This window comes from Felis catus, chromosome A3 (assembly GCF_018350175.1).
Source record: "Felis catus isolate Fca126 chromosome A3, F.catus_Fca126_mat1.0, whole genome shotgun sequence".
NCBI lineage: Eukaryota > Metazoa > Chordata > Mammalia > Carnivora > Felidae > Felis > Felis catus.
Genome location: NC_058370.1, coordinates 17,022,871 through 17,042,093, shown reverse-complemented (window position 1 = coordinate 17,042,093; position 19,223 = coordinate 17,022,871). Strand labels below are relative to the sequence as shown.

The following is a 19,223-nucleotide window of genomic DNA, read 5'->3' as shown; positions in this document are numbered from 1 at the left end:
TGAATGAATGAATGAATGAATGAATGAATGGCCCTGGTGCTGCTCAAATAACTCTCTTGATATTTTCACCCAGGAGTCCTGGTGCTACTCTCCAGAGCATGCTTGGTGTCATGACTGTCTATCTTAGGAAGGGATCACCCAAAGCAGACCCTGATTCTGGAGGTGCTTTTAGGAACCTCTAGCTGGAGAGTGGGGAAATAATTTAGGGAAAGGAAGGAAGCTAATAGGGGGACATGAATGAACAGGTTACCACTGTGGGGAATTTTGGCTTAAAGATTTTTGCTTAAAGAAGATGATAGGGAACCATGCTGGCCAAGATGGGAGCCACGAGCCACGTGGAGCTATTGAGGACTTGAAGTGTGGCTAGTTCAAATCGAGATATAGAGTAACTATAAAATACACACCAGATTTTGAAGACCTAATATTTAAAAAAAGTAAAATATCTCATTGATGATTTTTGTATCATTTATGTATTCAGGGGACAACATTTTGAATATATTGGGCTAAAATATAGTATTAAAACTGATCTTATGTGATAATTTCTTTTTGCCTTAAAAGAACATAGGTGGCTCACAATTATGGCTCACATTATATTTCTATTGTTCGATGCAGACATAGAACATACCTTAGAGTTACTCTTCCCAAGGGGTGAGAGAGCTGAACTTCTACCCGCCAGTTTCTATGCATCATCGGTTGAGTGCTGCTCCCAGGGGTTAATTTCCCTGGTATTTCAACATGCCCCATGCACCAGCAAGTATCTGCAACCAGAGAAAACCCTCAGGCAGAGTTGCAGGATCTTGCCATAGGAAGCCACCAGCATGCGAGTGTAGGGGATGTGGGCGGAGTACCAGTAGCACCTGCTGTGCTGTGCCTTTCATCACAACTAATACACACCCCCAGGAAGCGGTAAGCCAAATTCCCTATTACACCATTATTACTCCTTCTTGCTCATTCAGTCATTCACGCATCTAGACAAAAAGCATCTGTACTATGGGAATGCTGGCACACCAAGACAGCCACCAGCAGTCTTCTTTTATCAGTGCCTCGGAGGAGAAAAGAAAAGGAGGGCGGCCCATGGACTGTTAGCAGAGCTCAGGGGGTGCTTGGTGTTGGGCCCTGGATCAAGGGAAGGAGCAGGGACTAACCTCAGAGGTGAAAGCATGAAGGCTTGACCCTAAGTGGTGCCCTCTGGCCCAGCCCAAGGGGAACTTGGTCTGAGCAGCTCTAAGGTTTAATTGAATTAAACCAAGACAAGTTCCATTCTCCAGAGAGCCTAACATGACAGCTGTTAGGCATGGCTGGGGAGACAGTATGCCTCAACCACTCCGTTGGTGGGGGAGATATTCCTGCCCTAGGGTCATGGGGATGGATGGCTAATTTACCACACTCGACACTGGACAGATACGCTTGACGGCAATGTGTTGATCACACATACGGCCCAGGTGAGGAGGACACTGCATGTCACACAAGGCCACATGGGCATCGTATGCCAGGACAAAGTGCGCCACCAAGGGCTGTGGGTGGCAGGCCTGTATTATCAAGAGAGTGAGGTGACCCTTGGTTCCCACAAGAGGATGTGATTGGCTTCCTTGAATAACCCCACGATCTGGCAGGGAATTGAAACCTGCTATTCAGGGATAAGAGGGAACTGCACCCGGTCCCCCTGAGAAGGAGGGTTGCTCAGCAAGGGTACCTGAACTGTGGAAGCAGAGTGGAAAGGGGAACCTGCAGTCAGGCCAGGCAAAACCTCCCAGTTTCACCAGATGTACACAGCACACCACATTTTGCCTTAATTTTAATTAATGCGCCCCAAGGATGACAACAGCAGCAGCCACAAAACTCATCTGGGTTAGTGGTGTCAGCTCAGGTAGCCTCCACATGCACAGAATGTCAGACCCCCCATTCATTAATACTCAGTAGTGCCCAAAGCGGGCTCAGTGCTGTGCTTCAGCCTGAGGGGCGAGTGATGGAGACGCTCCGTTATGGGCACATTGCTGACCCTCCTGTCTCCTCCTAAATCTCCCAGCCCCAGCTAGGTCAAACATCCCCACCCCCGGCTATTTGAATCCCTCGCTTTCTTTCCTACCTCTTGCATTTGGCACAAACAGACATTAATACATCTGCCCTTTGCTCCTTTAAGAAAACAGGCCCCATAACCCAGACATTTAGTTTTGCCCTACAGCACTGAACATGGAAGGAAGCTGGCTGTCAGTAATAAGGGTCCAACCTGGGACCCTGGCTTCTAGACCCCACCTCCCATCCTTCCATCTTGTCTGCTCCCGGTGACTTAGCACAGCCAATCAGAGGGCTGGGTTTGCTTTCTGCACTGGCCTTTCTCAACTTCTATAATCAATGCCTGCCTTGAGACACCATCTAGACTGAAGCCACAGAGAGATGCACTTTGTTCTGCTCTTAATGTAGCCCAGGCATCCAGCTAATAAGAGCTTCAGAACACTGCACCTCAGAGAGATGACCCCCTGAGGGCATATGCGAGACCCTATGTGGCTACTACTCTGCTTGGGTGGGAACTCCAAGCTACCAGTGCTTGAAACCCACCCCAGGTACCTCCTTCCAGCTGCATTCTGGAGGTCAGGTCCCACGCAGACCCACCATCCAGTGCTGATGGGGAGTGATGTCTGGGAACCAACTTCCCAAGCATCTGGAAGCATTCATAGAGTCTGGCCAAATCTGTGTTGTTTACCAGAATGCTCCGGCTGGTAGCCTTATTAGATCCAATTTCCATCAGAATCTAGCAGTTAGGTCAGACCTGCCACTTTGGGCACCCAGGGACCATAACCCCACAGTCCAAAGAGGGGTTGAGAGACTCTATATAAACAAGACACTAAAATTAGGCTTCAGATTCCTGGAGAAGCAAACAACACTGCCAAAGCTTTGCCATGACTTATCCAGTGGGCAGCCTACTAGGAACTTAGACTATGCTTCTGTTTCTGGGATCAGGGTTTTCTCTGCTTCAGTGAGAAGTCACCTTCTCTTGGGGCACCTGGGTGGCTCAGCCAGTTAAGAGTCCAACCTCGGCTCAGGTCATGATCTCATGGCTTGTGGGTTCAAGCCCCGATGTCAGGCACTGCGCTGACAGCTGAGAGCCTGCAGCCTGTTTCAGATTCCTCTTTCTCTGCCCCTCCCCTGCTTGCACTCTGTGTGTGTGTGTCTCTCTCTCTCAAAAAGAAATAAACATTAAAGAAAAAAGAAGAAATCACCTTCTCTTTCCTGGGAAGGTGGGGGGTGGAGCTCGTGCAGAGAGTGACCCCTCTGAGAAGGAGAAGAGGCCAGTTTGGGAGGTTCTGATAACTAGTTTGCTGGGGCTGGCACAGACAGGATGGCCCAAACAGCAGAAAGTGAATTCCTCCCAGTTTGGAGACTAGGAGTCCAAGATCAAGGTGTCATCAAAGTTGATTTCTGCTGAGGCCTCTCTCCTTGGCTTGCGGATGGCCTCCTTCTCCCTGTGTCTTCACATGGTCTTTCCTCCATGTGTGTGCATATCTATGTCCTAATCTCTTCTTTTTTAATGTTTATTTATTTTTGAGAGAGAGAGAGAGAGAGAGACAGAGCGTGAGCAGGGAAGGGGCAGAGCGAGAGGGAGACACAGAGTCCAAAGCAGGCTCCAAGCTCTGAGCTGTCAACACAGAGCCCAATGCGGGGCTGGAACCCATGAACCATGAGATCATAACCTGAGCTGAAGTCGGACACTTAACCCACTGAGTCACCCAGGCGCCCCTGCTATGTCTTAATCCTTTAAGGACCAGTCCTAGGGGATTAAGGCCCACCCATATGACCTCATTCTACCTTAATTACCACTTTAAAGGTCCCATCTCCAAATACAGTTACATTCTGAGGTCCTGGGGGTTATAACTTCAACATATAAATTGGGGGCAGGGGGCACAATTCAGCCCATCCCTGACCCTTTCTCTTTCAGAGTCAGCAAGGTCAGGGTGCCTCGCACAGGGCAGGGTTTTATTTTCCTAGGAGACCAACAAGCCCCACCATGGAGTAAAGAATCAGAAGAAGGGCCTCTGTGTAAAATGGCCTAAAGAAGAGGGGGCAGCACCCCGAGAAGGAGACTGAGTAGAGGGGAAGAGGAGGGCATTTGGATGGGGGCAAGAGATTAGGTCACCAGGTCAGAGCACGGATGTGAGCACATTTCCCTGGCAGTGTGTGTCCAGGAAGGATGACCGGCCCATGAAGAAGCTTGCAAGATAACAAGGGATATTTAGCTTTCAGAAGAAGGGGACGGGATTCCTATCGTCACCTCCCAGCAGAAGGGTAACCAGTGTGCCCCAGAGAAAACATTGGACCCGTGGGTCTAAACCAAAGAGAGGTACCTTTCGGGTACAGGAAAATAAAAACTTTCTAGGCATTGAAATGTTCAGCCTTGGAGTAATCTGCTGCCACCAGTAGCGACCTCCCTTCACTCCAAGTATTTCATTCGGGCTGGAAGATCATCAGGGCACTTAGGGAAGTTTTCCTGTAACTCCCGAATCCCTGTGATGTATCAGATAAGAGACTGAGACTACATAATTTAGCTCACAGACTGCCCTTGTGGTCCTTCAGGCTGCTATAACACCAGCCTCTCTCTTTCCACACTGGGTGAATTTAGAGTAGCTAATGACACATAATTCTGGCACGGAACTCATGACATCCATCCAAACTGTCCAAGCTACTTACTATATATTCATAGTAGCTACTACTGTAAATCAACAGATCTTCATACACACACAGACACACACACACACACACACACACACACACACACACACACACACAACAGCAAGACAGTTTACCTAAAAAGTGTAAAAGAACTTCTGGGCCCTATCAAGAAATTAAGTCTTTTGGAAGAATTTGGCTGTGTGTCTATTGGGTCAGAAGTACAACATCACTTGGGGCGCCCGGGTGACTCAGTCAGTTAAACGTCTGACTCTTGATTTTGGCTCAGTTCATGATCTCAGGGTCGTGAGGTTGAGCCACGTTCAGCGTGAAGTCTACTTGAGGGTCCCTCTCTCTCTCTCTCTCTCTCTCTCTCTCTCTCTCTCTCTCTCTCTCTCTCCCCCTCCCCTGCTTGTTCTTTCTCTCTCTCTCTCTAAAAAAAAAAAATGCTGAGAAAAAAAACACAATATCACTCTAGAAGTCCCCCAAATTATGTCTACATCCCAATCCCAGTGAATACATTTTTTTATTGAGGTAAAATTCACAGAACATAAAATTAACTATTTTAAAGTGTACCATTCAGTAGCATTTAGTGTGTCCCCACTACCTCTCTCCAGCTCCAAAATGGTTCCATCAGCCCAATTGCAAACCCCCTTCCCATTAAGTCACCCCTCACATCTCATAGCCCCCAGCCCCAGGCAACCACTGACCTACTTTCTGTCTCTATGGATTTACCTCTTCTGGATATTTCATATGAATGAAATCATACAATGTGTGACCCTTTGTGTCTAGCTTTTTTTTACTTAGTGTAACGCTTTTGAGGTCCATCCATGTGGTGGCACGCATCGGTATTTCATTCCTTTATATGGCTGAGTGATATTCCATTGTCCTCAAACTTTGAATAAGATGCTTCTCTTTTTCACTTTGAAGTGGGCTCAGAAATTATGAAGCTGGTCTCAGCTGGCTCTCATGGGGGTTTGGAGCCAGTCACGCTCAGCAGGACTGCCGCCTGCCCTCCCTTCCATGCACCTTGCGCCATACAGCCGAAATGGTCTTCCTCGGGGAAGCCTGACCATGTCCCTCCCTGTGTAAGATCTTCCCACAACTGCCACTCATCTGCCCCCAGCCTGTCTGTGTCTCAGCCCCATGGCTGTGGGCCCCAGCTCTCTGAAGGACCAGGCTCTGGTGACTCTCCACGTGTCCCTCCTGCACCCACCTCCCCCCTCAAATTGGTTCTAAGGTCCTAGTGCTCAAAAATCAGGCAAAAGTGGTGGATGGGCCATCAGATCAGTGGTGACAAAGCTGCAATTTGCCTCAAGGCTGACCTTCCAGGAAGACAGGCTGAGAGATTGATGAGTCCATTTAAGCTTTCACGCTGACACTTTTGGGGATCATGGCGCTTACTTACGAGGGGACTTATGTAACCAATGAGATATAAATAAGCACATTAAAGTATTCCTGCTGCAGCCCAGCTTAATGGCCAAGAAACTAATTGTCAGAAATTGGAAAGGGTCTGAAATAAATACGGCACTTCATGTCACATAGGGAACCCGGCCAAAGACGTCAGATTAAACGCAGGGATGTTGGAGAGCATGCTTCCAGACACACACGGAGCAGGTTTTTTTTTTCATTTTGGTCATTAGGTTCTCCACTTTCTCACATCAACCAACACAGAACAGTAACCAGCACCAGCTTGATTCTACCTCCTTCCAAGAGCCAGGAGAGTGAGCCAGAAGCCGTGGGTCCAGAGATCACCCGTCTGGCTTGTCCTCTCAGTGGCTGATGCCTCTATGGTCACGAGTGTGTGACATCAGAACCTCAACCGGGAACAGGGGTGTCACAGGTCAGCCTTTGTAGACTGGGTTCCCAGTTGTCAAAGCCGACACCTGCCACCTTGGCCTTCCCCTGCTCCTCAACAGGCCCTGGGTCACCACCTCCAAGGTCTCACTCCACCAGCTCTCTCCTTAGTCTCTCCCCCTCCAGATTCTTTCGTGCCACCCTTCAGATGGGCTTATCCCCCCATCCAGACAGGAGCCCCCTGCCCTGGCTCCACCTTTCCCCAAGCTGCCATGTCTTCTCCTCCCCCCACCCCCCGCAACCGGCCATCCACATCTGCTGCCCAGCCTTCTTATCCTCCTCCAGGACCTCCAGCCTCCAGCTTCTGGAGTGCATCCCTCCTCCACACAGAGACCTTTCTGAAGCATAACACAACCCAACACCCTCCACCTAAACCTTCCAGCAGCCTTTAATCCCCAAGAGGAGGCCACATCTCAAGCTGGGCATTCTAGGACCATCTTGGCATGGCCTCCTCCCCCTCATCTCTCATGTGGCAAACACCCTGCAGCATCTCCCACCCTCCTCAGGCCCCTTGCCTGCTCATCCTTCCCAAACCGTATCTCCCCCCCATTCATGCACCACTCCTTATTTCCTGCCTTCCACCCCTGGGAGCCTTGGCTTCCCTATCTGTAAATGGATAGGTTTGGACCAGCTAATCCCCAAGGCTCCTCCCTCTTGGTTCTAAAAGAATAATGCAGCTTACCCTTTGTTCTGAGTATCTAAGTGCTTTCCATGGAAAACTCAGGAACAGCCAGCAAGGATCCCAGTGGAAGCAGCGGGCGTTTTCTCTCTCACGCCTTTCCCCCCCTCACTGCTTTCAGTGTATTTCACCATCTCATGAACAAAAATAACCTGGTTTGATTCCCTAAGGAAAAAAGAGGAAGCTGAGAGTTAAATTAGTGTCCACTCTCAGAAAATCAAAAGGAAAAGTAGAGAGAAAACAAAACAAAGCATAGGCGACATCAAACCTATAGACTGACCAGATAACTTACCCCCCAGCAGCTGGGGACCCAAATGAGGCCAGAGGGACTGGGGAAGTTGAGGCAGGAAGAAAGGTTTGCCCACGGTTCCCTCATGGGATCCTACCCAGAGGTCTCATGAAACATTGACACCTGTCAGTTCAGCTCAGACATACAACCATTCCCTTCTTACTTGACGTATCAGTTAAGGGCAAGCGCTCCCGCCAGTGGGAGGTCTGATTCTCAAGACGTAAAGTGTACAACTCTGTATTTGGGGAACTGGCAGCTTATCTCTGTCTCCTGCTTGATCCTCAAAGCAGATGTAGTCCAGCCATCTGGGGAGGAAGAAGGATGGGCTGGTGTGTCTTCAGATCATAGAGGACAGGGACCCCAGCTGTTACCTGTGGGTAGTACACCAGAGTTGAACAATAAAGAAAGGGACTTTTATTCCTATTCTTTTGTCACATGGTAATTATTTGGTTCTGTTTCAACCAACATATGCAGTACTTGGCTTGGGTGTTTTGTTTTGTTTTGTTTTGTTTTGTTTTTTAATGCGCCCACAGATGACAAAAGTTTTATTCCCCGGGGTTGTTCGAGGAAACAAACTGATCCTGGAAGGCCAAATTACCTGTTGGTCAAACTATCATCTATAGCATGGTCTGCAAACTATGTGACATAAGCCAAATCCAGCCTGCCATTTGTTTTTGTAAGTCCCACCAGCTTAGAATGTTTTTTTTTTATTTTTTAATGATTTTTTCTTTTAGTCCAAAGAAGACTAGTGAAATGTGAAAATTACAGAAAATTCAAATTCCAGTGTTCACAAATAAAGTTTTATTGGAACACATCTGTGCACATTCATTTGCATAGTGCCTGTGGCTGCTTTTGCACTCCAACAGCAGCCTATGTAGCCCTTAAAGCCAAAAACGTTTACTGTGTGGCACTTCACAGCGTTTGTCAACCCCAGCTCTGTATTTCCACATCCTGTTATTCAAGTATTAAAGAGTTAAGAATATATTTAAAAATGAAATTTTAATCAAACATCTGTGGAACCTTGAGTATATTCTTGAGGAACACTATTTGAAAACATACTTAAGGATTTTGTTTAGTAATGTGGGGTTTTTTTAGAAAAATCTTTTCCTCTTTAATTTTTTCGCTATGGAAAATTGTAAACATGTTCAGCAGTATACAGAAAATATAATGAGCCCCCATATACCCACCACCCAGCTTGAACAATTATTGATTTATGGCTGATCTGGCTTCAACTGTATCCCACCCACCTCCCCCTCCTGCATTATTTTGAAGCGAATCCCAAACAGTATATAATTTCATCTGTAAATATTATGTGGCATACGCAGTTTTAAAATAAACTTTTACAACTGGGGAGACTGTGACAAGCTGCATATAATAAGGAGATTTCTGCTAAAGAGTCAGAAGCCCGTGGGGAGGGAGGTAGGACACACACTTTCTGAGTGAGAAACGCATGTCACTACCTGATTTTCCAACCAAACTCCAGGCTGGGAGACAGTCACCAGCCATCAGGATAGGGCAGCCTCTCCCTCCCCCATCTATCATGATCAAGGAAAATAAATTAGAGCTAGGGGCAACAAAAGGGGGCTGATTAATATAATTCAAGACTCCAAAAGAGACAGACACACTTTCAGCTTAATGAGTTTGGAAAGCCATATGAGTACTGGCATAAGACGCACCCTGGCAGTGGGTGATGCTGGCTTTTTTTTCTTTTTAATAACCAGGGTCAACAGGAAGGAAGGAGAAGCAAGCTGCCTTTATGCAACCAGACTCTTTCTTTCATCTTCTCCCCTCTGCCACCTCAAGAACCCAAAAGACACCCCCAAATTCCGCTACCCATGGTGGGGAGGGGGTGGAATAAGAAAAACAAGAGCCATGCAGGGGGTCAGGAATGGAGGGAGAGGCAGAGGGTGTGAGCAGGAAGCTTCCCCAGAGGTCAGACCTAGCTGGTCACTGCGGCCTGCATGCAAGGGGCCAGTTAGCTGGGTTAGGGATGTCATGCCCTAATAAAATTGGAGGGACAGCATTTATATGTCAGCTTGGCTTGGCTACAGCACCCAGTTTATTTAATCAACCACTAATCTAGATGTTGCTGTGGAGGTGTTTCGTAGATGTGGTTGACATCTACACTCAGGCAGAATCCTTTACTTTAAGTAAAGGAGATCATCCTCCATGATGTGAGTGGGCCCGCCTCATCTAATCAATTGAAAGGCCTTCAGAGCAAAACTGAGGTTTCTCTGGGATAAAGACATTCTGCCTCAAGACTGTGGCATGGGCTCCTGCCTGAGTCCCCAGCCTGATCCCCTGCCCCCCAAATGTCAGATGTGCCAGCCTCTGCAATCACCTGAGCCAATTCCTGGAAATAAATGTATGTATATAAATATATAACTGAAGAGAAGGATCAAATGTTAACTCATTTTCTCACAATTTTACAATCTGTAAAACTGTCCCCATTTTATAGATGAAGAAACTGACGCACAGAGAGGTTGGGATCACTGTGCAGGGCAGCCTAAAGGGCTGATGGAGCGATGGAGCGTGAGAGCAAAGGTGAGGGAAGCATTTGTGCCTTCCTTGCAGGCTCACCTGAGAGGCTCCAGTTCACTCGGGGAGGCAAGAAGACACCCACCTGGAAAGGGGGATGGACAGGAAGAAAACACTGAAAACCAAAGCAGATTGCACTTTCTGACCCCACTATAGCAGCATCAACAAAGCCCAGAGCAATCCCCATAAGTTATCCCATCACATTTCCACGTTACCACAATGAACATCTAATATAGTAAATCTTTTCGTGTTCTCATTTACACTGTGTCCCCAATTTTATCCTACACTGTGCTTCAGGAGCTACTAATTCAATCAAAGATACCTTGATCAAGCCCTCTTGCTGCGGGAAAGGGAGAGAGATGACGCTGAAGACATCCATAGGAGGAGGCAGATGGTCCATGACGCCCAAGGAATCTTTGCTTGAGGAACCACATCCACGGGCCCTGAGACGGGTGGTCTCTCGCAGGCATGTCATCCAGGCTCCTTCTCTGCTCCAGCTCCAATCTGGGGACGCAGCCATGCCTGTGGATGTGTCCCCCACCCTCTTCCTTGGAAACATACCTGACTGTTTTGTATTCCAAATGCAAACAGTCTGACAAGGTGTCAAAGTACCCTGAAATGCACAGAGATACCCGTGGAACACAGTCAGAGGAACGGTTCCTTTGGTAGGGCCAGCCCAGTGGGGGGCTCTCTAAATAACAGGGTCTGCCTGCTGGACAACCTCCAGAATAAATCCTAGCTTTCCGGAAACTAGAAGAGCAGGAACTTGTTTTCCCAAGTGGAAGCCTCATCCACACATGATCTTTCAGCCCAGGAGAAAAACCCAGTCTGGGGACACCAGGGGAACCCCAACACAATACAGGCCATGGAGAACAATGCAGCCCAACAAGCCAAAGGCTCTGCTGTTCCTGAGCTCACATGCTGGGGGTGAGCTTTGGAGGGCATTCCTCACGTGGCCCTCAAGCCAGCAGGACCTGGGGAACTTGGAAAAAAATGCCTCTTCAGCGGCCTTTTCTCCAGCTCTAACACTGACTCCTAAGCTCTCCCCACCATCCATTTCAACCACACCCTCTCTTACATCCCACCAGGCATCCTCCTTTCTTGGACTCAAGCAGCCCCCTGGGTGGACCCATCACCCTTACATCACACTGGCCTGTTAGCAGGAGGGTGTCCCCATGGAGCCAAGAGCTCTCTAGACTCCCAACCCAGGCAAGCTGTGCCTGATGTCCTCTCTCCCCGTCACCTTCTTCTTCACCTTCCCCTGACAGTCACAGGGTTTATTCTATGCCAGGACCTACTCTGGGTGCTGGAGAAACAGGAGTGAACAAGACAGACCTGGTCCATGCCCTTCTGGCGATTCCATGCTATTCATTTGTTCAGCCAACAAATACCCATAGAAAACCCACCACTATGTACTGGACACAGTTCCAGGTGCTGGGGAAACAGAAGTGAACAAACAGAACAAAAATCCCTTCCCCCATGGAGTTTACATTCTAGATAAGACACTCCATAAATCATTACACAAATTATTGATTACAAATGTGTAGCTGCTACAGGGGCAGAGCTCAGGACATGAAGAAAGCATACAGCCAAAAATCTAACCTGGTGACCCCTTAGGAACCACATTAACAGAAGCTTCAAGGAAGAAGGGGAATCAGCTGGAAGGGTGAGGGTGGAACCTGAAATAAGGTAATGGCAGGCTTGGGGTCTCCTGAGGCTGTGAAGAAGAGATCTGTTCCAGACCTCTCTCCTTGGCCTGTGCATGGCTGCCCTAAATTCACACGACCTGTCTCCATAAGGACATGGGGCATACTGGATTAGGACCCACCCTAAAGACTTCATTTTCACTGGGTTAAGAAACAAAATTCAGGGGGGCCTGGGTGGCTCAGTCAGTTAAGTGTCTGACTCTTGATTTCCGCTCAGGTCATGATCTCACAGTTCGTGAGTTCTAGTCCTAAGTCGGTTTCTGTGCTGACAATGCAGAACCTGCTCCAGATTCTCTGTCTCCCTCTCATTCTGCCTCTCTCTCTCTCTCTCTCTCTCTCTCTCTCTCTCTCTCTCTCTCAATAAACTTTAAAAAATAAATAATAAAAAAATGTTTTTTAATTCAAACAAGTCCCTTTGAAGATCTAATTGGCTTTATTAAGCAGTTCATGAGGCAGGCAGCATCCCGCCTAGCAAGCAGAGAGAAGGTCTGGGTTGTACAAAATGGAAGGTTTTCAAGGGAAAGGAGGGTGGGGCAAGGAGGTTACTAGCAAAATAAAAGAAAGAATCAGACCAGGACTCCATCTATTCTCACAAAAGGGAGCCAGGGTTATTGTTTTGCAGATGACCTTACGGGTGTTGATCAGGAAGTTTCAGATTGACCCCTAAAAGATCACATTCCTAGGATCTGTTGACACACTAATATTTAAGTCTCAGTTTGCTGTCATGGGGTGGGGTGGCAAATGACTCCATTTGGGGCTTGTTTTTCTGTTTTTGACAACCAAATTACTTTTCTCAAGACCCTATCCCAAATAAGGTCACATTCTGAGGTACTGGGGGACAGGACTTCAACATGAATTTTGGGAATGATTCAACCCATAACACTGACTAAGAAAAGTTTGGTGGGGAGTGAGAAGTTTTCACAGCCTTTCATATTTTTAGAGAGAGTCGGTCAAGAAAACCCCTATGTACCCTTTTTAACTAACTTGACGGTCTGATTGTTTGTTCATCTGGGGCCATGCTTTACAGAGAGGACCATGCCGTCTGAGATTCCCAGTTCCCAGGAACTAAGGGAAAATCCTACCCCACAGACATTCCTGCCGGACACTTCAGCCAAGGATGGAACTAAAGGTTTGTTACCCAAAACTAAGTTTGCCTTTTAGTGGGTGTCAAGCCAAAAGAAAACGACCAAGCCACAGAATAGGAAAAGCAAGGGTTTTACTAGCAACAGGTAAAGGAGAACACCAGAGATATCTCCCAAAGCAGTGTCTCCTTGAGCAACAAAACTGGGGAAGTTTTAAGGTAAGGAGGCATACCTGTTCATGAATCAGCTTGCCCAATGGGGAATCCAGCATGGAATTGGGGCAAAAGTCATTTTAAGGGGACAGAGTTCAGGTCAAAGTCATGAAGGCCAGCAACGGTCAATATTGTCAATTCTCTGGCATTAGTTGGTCGGTGTCTGAATACTCAAAGGGGCTTAGATCCTGCAAAGATAGAACATGCTTCAGGTCAGTCTTTACTTCTGAACCAGCACTAGAAGCTTTACCTCTGATTCATTGCCCCTGATGTGATTAGGCTCTCTCCTGGCCTGATAGTGGCTCTTATATTCTTTTGTTCCCCTAAAATCATTATCTACTGGGGTCTATTTTTATGCAATTTCAACATATCCCAGGAATTTCTGTAAGAAATGTGCTTTGGGCATGGATCACAAGATGGGCAGGACCTAAAACGACTTTTTGTATGTCTTGAAAGCTTTGTCTTTTATTTTTCCTGGGACCCCTAACTCTTTCTGCTGACAGGTTGGGCTAGCTACAAAGCGTGAGCCAGTGAAACGTAAGCAGGGCGTTGGGGAAGGCTGAGAAGGAAGCACAGTAGATTGTCCATTTTCCTGTCAGTTCCCAAAAATGTCTGGAACTTTATCTACAGTAAGACTGTCTCCTGTCAGAGGTCCCCCAATCTGAACCACAGTCACCCAAGGAACTTGTTAAAATACAGATTCCCAGGCCCTGCTTTGGAAAGACCCCAGACGTGTCATTTTCTTACATGCCCCAGGTGACTCAGGTCTCCAGTGGATTTGGAAGCTGCTGGCACACAGGCCCTTTCTTCCACTGGGCCTGAACATAAACATGTACTCAGGGCTCTGTGGAACCCAGTGGTTTTGATCTGTGGGGAACTGGCACAATTCCTAGCCCTTGATTATCCCACTAAATTGTCTCAAGACAGATTCTGCTTTCCATTTCTATTCCTGCCTCTCAGCTCTGATTACTTCAGCAAATGCTTTTCAATTGCCCCATTCTTTTCTTTCTTAAAGAACAGCCTCTAACTTCAATTTTTTTAAAAATATATATCAGCCATTTCCCACATTCTAGAAGCTTTGTGCTTTCTACCTCGGGGGAGGGTTTAAGAAAAGATTTTATTTCTCCTACTTTTGATTCCTTTAAGTCAACAGAGATACCCTTACACAACATTGATCGAACCTTTTAAATGTGGTTAGTTAGAGATGGCCACTGGAGAGTTACTCGGCTGACAGTTTGGATTGGCCCCATGGCTGATGCTGGCAGTTCCCTGCCCGTGGACCTCCACACACCATGGTCTGCTTAGGGCCAGCCCTGCAACTCACCTCCCGTGGCTGTGGGTACAGGCAAGACAAACCAGAGTCCTAAGGAGTTCACGTCCCTGGAAGTAGCCCTCAACCAACTGGCAGACCAGGGATTGGTGGATAAATGCTCCAGCTTTTCTGTTTCTCCACGGAGAGAACTCAAAGCCATGTTCTACACTGGATCCCAGAGGTCCCTGGCTGAAATGAGGTCTGGTTGCTCACAGTGGCAACCTGCTCCATGATACACCCCTTACTGACTTCCTGCCCCTCCCTGTCTCACTTTCTTCATGCTTTACCAGATGCTTCCTGGGGTCACCTCCCAAGGAAATGACTTGCACTCAAATCTTTGTCTCAGCCAAAAGGAACTCAAAGCAAGATAGGCACTGTCCTAAACTGTTCTTCCTGTGCTAGATGACAGCTCTTCCTCAAGAACTCAAATCCCAGACTGTACCGTATTTTAAATTTGATTACAGGACATTTAAGGTGCAACATCATAGATCACAGCAGGTCTTTCCTGGCCATGCTAAATTCAATCCTGTAATTCTATCTGAATGTTCCTCTGAGACTTGGGACCAAATCGGGCTTGAAGCTCAATAAATTGTCAGCATCTGCAAACCCATTTCAACCAAAAGGACAAAATAGAGCTTCTGGAGATGGGGTTGTAAAGTGGTGCACCCACTTTGGAAAGTGGTCTAGCAATTGTCCCAAATGTTAAACAAAGTTATCAGCTGATCCAGTAGTTCCATCCCCAGGTCTATACTCAAGAGAACTGAAAATATGTGTCCTTATAAAACTTGTATAGGAACCGTCATCGCAGCGATATTCATAATAGCCAGAGTGTAGAAATAACCCAGGGGCACCTGCGTGGCTCAGTTGGTTAAGCATCTGTTCATCTGTCCCACTCTTAATTTCAGCTCAGGTCATGATCTCATAGTTCATGGGGGTCATAATCTCAGGATTCACGGGTTCAAGCCCTGTGTCAGGCTCCATGCTGGGCTCCATGCTGGGAGTGCACAGCCTGCTTAAGATTCTCTTTCTCTTTCTGCTCCTTCCTCTTTATCACTCTCTTTCTCTCTGTCTCTCTCTCTCTTTCAGAATAAAGAAATAAACTTTAAATCTTTTTTTTAAAAAATGAACTACTGGGACCTCATCAAAATAAAAAGCTTCTTCTGCACAGCAAAGTAAACAATCAGCAAAACTAAAAGGCAACTGACAGAATGGGAGAAGATATTTGCAAATGACATATCAGATAAAGAGTATCCAAAATCTACAAAGAACTTATCAAACTCAACACCCAAAAAACAAATAATCCAGTGAAGAAATGGGCAAAAGACATGAATAGACACTTCTCCAAAGAAGACATCCAGATGGCCCACCGACACATGAAAAAATGCTCAACATCACTCATCATCAGGGAAATACAAATCAAAACCACAATGAGATACCACCTTACACCTGTCAGAATGGCTAACATTAACAACTCAGGCAACAACATATGGTGAGGATACGGAGAAAGAGGATTTCTTTTGAATTCTTGGTGGGAATGCAAGCTGGTGCAGCTACTCTGGAAAACAGTATGGAGGTTTCTCAAAAAACTAAAAATAGAACTACCCTACGACCCAGCAATTGCACTACTAGGCATTTATCCAAGGGATACAGGTGTGCTGTTTCGAAGGGACATATGCACCCCCATGTTTATAGCAGCACTATCAACAATAGCCAAAGTATGGACAGAGCCCAAATGTCCATCGATGGATGAATGGATAAAGAAAATGTGGTATGTGGATGGAACTGGAGGGTATTATGCTAAGTGAAATTAGTCAGAGAAAGACAAAAATCATATGACTTCACTCATATGAGGACTTTAAGAGACAAAACAGATGAACATAAGGGAAGGGAAACAAAAATAATATAAAAACAGGGAGGGGGACAAAACAAAAAAGCCTCATAAATATGGAAAACAAACAGAGGGTTACCGGAGGGGGTGTGGGAGGGAGGATGGGCTACATGGGTAAGGGGCATTAAGGAATCTACTCCTGAAATCATTGCTTCACTATATACTAATTTTGATGTAAATTTTTAAAAATAAAAAATAAAGTTAAATTATAAAAAAAAAAGTATAAACAACCCAAACATCCATTAGCTCTGGTGATGAATCAACAGCATGTGATGTGCCATCAATTGAATGTCATTCAGCCAAAAAGGAATGAAATATTAAAACCCACTACACCATGGATGAACCTGGAAAACATGATGCTAAGTGAAAGCAGCCAATCACAAAAGGCCACATATCAGATGATTCCATTTATATGAAATGTCCAGAATAGGCAGACTCACAGAGACAGAAAGTAAATGAGTGGTTACCAAGGATATACGAAAAATGACTGCTAACAGGTGTGCGGTTTCTTTGGGAGGTGATAAAAATGTTCTAAAATTAGACAGTGATGATGGTTGCACAACAATTCTGTGAAAATGCTAAAAAAAACCCACTGAATTGTATTCTTTTACAAGGCAAATTTTTATTTTATGTGAATTATAATTAATAAAGTGGTTATTTATTTAAGATGGAAGAGTGTGTATTTCTGAGATCCCCTGTGGAACTGTACCTCTAATTTTTTTCTACAACTTTCTCATTTTCCTGAAACATCTTTTCAAAGCCATGTCACAATCTCAGAAGAAAACGAAATGAAAAGTCTGACCGTGAGTCTTGATGTTGCCAAAGCTAAATTCCAAGCAGAGGCTGGACCCGTGAGCACCAGCGGGCACAGGAGAAAGAACACAAGGGGGTCTGGCTCTGCATCCTGGGGCAGCCACCTGCTGCTTCTGTGACCTCAGCAGGTGGTGCCTGGACACAGAGTTTTAAAAACATTAAATGAGCTACATCTAGGTGAAATATGTCTCAGCCAGGCAGAAATGAATCTTCTTAAAGCAACATTTGTGGGACAAAGGTTGTTCACCCATTTGCTCATTCAAGGCATCTGAATCTTGACCACAAGGGACCGGCTGACTCAGATGTCCCTCTGTAATAAAGCCAGAGGGACTCTTTAACCCAGGAAGCCTTAAGGTCACAGAAGAATTCATTCAGAAAGACCGAGGTCATTCCCTGGGGTGAGGGCACAATACAGTTGAGCATGCAATTTCAACATCATGATGTTTAACCAACTATAAAAGTCTTAAAGTCTATAAAATCATCCCCACTTCAAAGAAGAGAAATTGAGTCTTAGGGAAATCAAATGAGTGACTCCAGGTCACTCAACTAGAAACTGGCATTGCTGGGGCTTAAACCCACATCTCCAGCCATACACCATATACACAGGCAGAAGTCAGGCAGGGCCAGGGCTTGGGTGGGATCAGGCTAAGGAATTCAAGGAAACAAGGATGGGGAAAAAGTTAGGGCCACATCCAAAGCTGCTTCCTCCATCAGAGAGGCCATGAGCATGGCCATCTGAGATGACCATTGGAGGGAAGCCTAGAATGACCAACCATCCAGACTGGGACCACAGAGCCAGACAGCTTCCCAGAGAAGGCACACAATAGCCCTATTCTGTGGAGATCATAAGGTAAGCGTGTGCACATGAGGAATGACAGGACTCACCCCAGCATGCAGTTAGTACCTTGGGGAGGCAGAATTCAAACGCAGGCCTATACGACTCCAAGCCCTATGCTCTTTGCCCCTTGGTACTTATTTGGGAAACCACTTAAAAAATTCTGTTGAACTTAGATAGGGGTGAAAGGACTGGAGCATGGCCCCAAAAGTAGCAGCTGCTTCTCAATTTGCAAATTATTTGTTCTTAGCTATAAAATGAAATAAAACCTATGCTATGAGGGGTGATGAGTTGACTGACATAAAGCACCTAGCAGGTGCTTGGCACATAGTAGATAGCCTAAATGCTGACTCTTTTTCCTCAACAGGAAGGTTGGTGGTCTGAGGTCAACAGCCTGCCCCTCAGTATAAATAAAAAGACAGAGAGGCACAGTTGTAGCACACAGAAATTACAAAACAGGGTGGGCAAGGCCTTGGGGAACATCCAGTCCTATCCGGCTTAAGAAACTGAGACTCAGGTTTAAAAAAATAAATTAAATAAATAAAAAAGGGGCACCTGGGTGGCTCAGTCAGTTGGGTGTCCAACTTCAGCTCAGGTCAAGGTCTCATAGCTCATGAGTTCGAGCCCTGCATCAGGCTCTGTGCTGACAGCTCAGAGCCTAGAGCCTTCTTCGGATTCTCTCTCTCTCTCTCTCTCTCTCTCGCTCTCTCTCTCTCTCTCTCTCTCTCTCTCCCCTCCTCTGCTCATGCTCTGTCTCTCTCTGTCTCAAAAATAAATAAACATTAAAAATATTTTTTTTTTTAAAAAAAAACAGACTCAGAGGTGCCTGGGTGGTTCACCTGGTTAACATCTGACCCTTGGTTTCTGCTCAGGTCATGATCTCCTTGTTAGTGGGTTCAAGCCCTGTGTCTTCCCTCTCTCTCTCTCTCTCAAATTAAGTAAATAAACATGGAAGGAAGGAAGGAAGGAAGGAAGGAAGGAAGGAAGGAAGGAAGGAAGGAAGGAAGGAAGGAAGAAGGGAGTGAGGGAGGGGAGGAAGGAGGGAAGGAAGAAACTGAGAGGTGACAGCTTGCCCGTGGTCACACACTAAAATGGCTTGGTCATTAAGAGATATTCCCAAGTTTTTTCCCTCAACTATGAGGAGCAAAAATAATTTCTCCTCCAGTAATCCTTGGCAACACTTAATAAAAACACTTCTCTAGCATAAATGCTAAAATTGCCTAAATATGGCTAACTCTTGGATAATGCTGGTTAATCCTGGCTAATGTTTGATTCTCTAAAGCGTCTTTTCCCATCAATAAACTTTTTTGTGGGAAACTCTCATTTGCCTTGTGTTTCTTATGGAAATGT

At 46.2% G+C, this 19,223-nt stretch overlaps 1 long non-coding RNA gene across 18 annotated transcripts in view; it reads right to left on the bottom strand.

Annotated features, from left to right (window-relative positions):
* LOC102899405 overlaps window positions 1-19,223 on the bottom strand; it is a 142,533-nt gene that overhangs the window by 38,125 nt on the left and 85,185 nt on the right. For 14 of the 18 annotated variants that reach the window (XR_006595163.1, XR_006595168.1, XR_006595158.1 and 11 more), the window contains 6 exons: window positions 13,046-13,213; window positions 10,348-10,529; window positions 10,068-10,110; window positions 7,651-7,858; window positions 7,202-7,363; window positions 626-758 (listed from right to left, as the gene is read on the bottom strand). This is a non-coding gene — a long non-coding RNA (uncharacterized LOC102899405). Of the gene's footprint in view, window positions 1-625; window positions 759-6,365; window positions 6,480-7,201; window positions 7,364-7,650; window positions 7,859-10,067; window positions 10,111-10,347; window positions 10,639-13,045; window positions 13,214-19,223 lie in introns of all 18 variants that reach the window. The other 4 variants (XR_006595160.1, XR_006595154.1, XR_006595164.1 and 1 more) reach the window with 4 other exon arrangements.